The following is a 2500-nucleotide window of genomic DNA, read 5'->3' as shown; positions in this document are numbered from 1 at the left end:
AATCTTGTAACTTTTGCAGCTATGTATACCTGTAGTGAGTGCCACCGCAGCTTTACAACCAAGAACGGTCTCGGGGTCCATCGCCGCCGCCAACATCTTGCGGCCGCCAACGCGGAGATCGTCACGGAGAGGCATCGCGCGAGGTGGACGGAGGAAGAAGTCCTGTCGCTCGCCAAGGCAGAGGCCGAACTGTTCCTCGAGAGGGACGCCCGGTTCTTCTTTGTAAATCAAGAGCTCATCAGGATGTTCCCCGACCGAACGCTTGAGGCAATCAAGTGCCGACGGCGGCAAGCTGCCCACAAGCAGCTTGTCCGCCAATTCATGGAGGCGCTTGAGATCGGTCGGGGGGAAGAGCCGGCGTCCCGCCGGGGAGCGGCGAGCCCGCTGCCTGACGCGGGCGAGGCCGCTGCGCCGCCCGTCGACGCAGCCGAGGACTTCGCGGCCGACACCACCGGGCCGCCGCCGGAGGGGCCGACTGACGCCGCCATCTGGGAGCATCTGGCGGGGCTACCCGCTTCCGCCCAGCGTTTCTCTGCCCTGGATCGTGTCATCGGTCTGGGGCGGGGCACGCCGCCCGATGTCATCCTGGGCATGCTCCCGGATGCCCTTGCGTCGGTCGGGTCCAGAGGGGAGAGATCGATCACCAGGACACAGCGGCCGCGCCAACCATCGAAGCGGCCGCCTGCCGCGCCGCCGACGCAGAAGCGCAAGCGGCGCCGCTGGGAGTACGCGAGAACGCAGGATGCCTTCCGACGGTCGCGTGCGCGTTGCGTGCGCGGCCTCTTGGATGGCACCCTGCTCCAGCCGCCACCTGCCATCCCTGGTCTGCTGGACTTCTGGGCGGACCTCTTCACCAAGAAGCCCATCTCCACCGCGGGCTTCATTCGTGACCGCCTCCTCCCGCACTCAGAGCCTGTCGCTCTCGAGTGCATATGGGGGCCGGTCACACGTGAGGAGGTCGCCGCCGCGTTGCCGCCCAGGGGATCAGCAGCCGGGCCGGACGGCCTTACCCCAGCGGAGTTGCGGCGTCTGCCGCACGAAGTCCTGGTGAAAGTGATGAATCTCTTCCTTCTGGCCCGCGCCCTTCCGGAACGCCTGCTTCGCGCGCGGACGTCCCTTCTCCCGAAAACGGCTGCACCAACATCCCCCGCTGACTTTCGCCCCATTACGGTCTGCTCGGTGTTGGCGCGGACCTTTCACAAGGTTCTCGCGTCACGCCTGATGCGCGCTTGTGCTGTGGACGAACGTCAGCGGGCATTCATCCCTCGGGATGGGATGTTGGAAAATACCTTCATCTTGGACACTGCTCTCACCGACGCAGTTCGCTCCTGCCGCTCTGTCTTTGTGGCATCGATCGACGTATCTAAGGCATTCGATTCGGTAGATCATGCTGCCCTTCGCCCCGTGCTGAAGGCGCATGGCCTGCCGGATTGCTTTGTCGAGTATGTCGAGCGGTGCTACGAGGGCAGCACGACAGTGATAGCGGACGGCGCCGGCGTGGGCGTGTCTGTGCAGCCAGCACGGGGCGTTCGCCAGGGCGATCCCCTCTCCCCCCTCCTGTTCAACTTTGCGGTGGACTACGTTTTAGGCCAACTGCCCTCCCACATCGGAGCTCGGATCCTCGGTCGCAGAGTCAACGCTGCGGCCTTTGCAGATGACGTCTTGCTGTTTGCAGCGACCCCGAGGGGCTTGCAGTCCCTCATCGACGCAGCTACCGCAGCCCTCGCCCACCTGGGGCTGCAGATCAACGCCCGGAAGTGTTTCACCCTCGCCTTAGTCGCGTCAGGGCGCGAGAAGAAGGTGAAGGTGGACAGCAATGTCACCTTCACAGCAGGCAATACCACCATGCCTGCCCTGCGTGTGGGTGAAACCTTCCGGTACCTGGGGCTGCAATTTTCCACGGCGGGTCGCTGTGTCTTCAATCCACGTAGCCACCTGGTGGAGCAGCTTGACGTCATCTCCCGAGCTCCGCTGAAGCCGCAACAGCGCCTCCACGCTCTCACCAACGTACTTCTCCCTGGCCTGTACCACGGGCTGGCCCTCAGCCGCACCCGGGTGGGTGCATTGAAGTCGGCCGACGTTACCATCCGGGCCGCCGTCAGGAGATGGTTCCGCCTTCCGGCGGACACCCCCCTGGGATACTTCCACGCTCCTGTTGCCCAGGGGGGCCTCGGCATTCCATCTTGCCGATGGATGGGTCCGACCCTCCGTCGGTCCCGTCTCCTGGCGCTGAAGAAGATAGGGCCAGCCTGCGACGGTGTAGGCATGGATGAGGTACAGCGTGAGATCGAGGTGCTGGAGCGCCACCTAATGTGGGAGGGCCACCTCCTCAAATCGTCAACGCAGGTTGGGGAAATGTGGGCGGCGCGCCTACACATCGCCATTGACGGTGCGGCACTGTCATCTTCTGCCGCCGTCAGTGGCCAACATCAGTGGGTCGCCGACACCAGTCGCCTGCTATCTGGGCGTGAATACATCGACGCCCTCCGCGCCCGCATCA

At 64.4% G+C, this 2500-nt stretch overlaps 1 pseudogene; it reads left to right on the top strand.

The window, feature by feature from the left end:
• Positions 1–2500, top strand: part of LOC124589797 — a 7626-nt pseudogene that overhangs the window by 2912 nt on the left and 2214 nt on the right.

Source organism: Schistocerca americana, unplaced genomic scaffold (genome assembly GCF_021461395.2).
Source record: "Schistocerca americana isolate TAMUIC-IGC-003095 unplaced genomic scaffold, iqSchAmer2.1 HiC_scaffold_729, whole genome shotgun sequence".
In the NCBI taxonomy this organism is placed as follows: Eukaryota; Metazoa; Arthropoda; class Insecta; order Orthoptera; family Acrididae; genus Schistocerca; species Schistocerca americana.
This window is presented reverse-complemented; position numbering and strand designations above follow the sequence as displayed.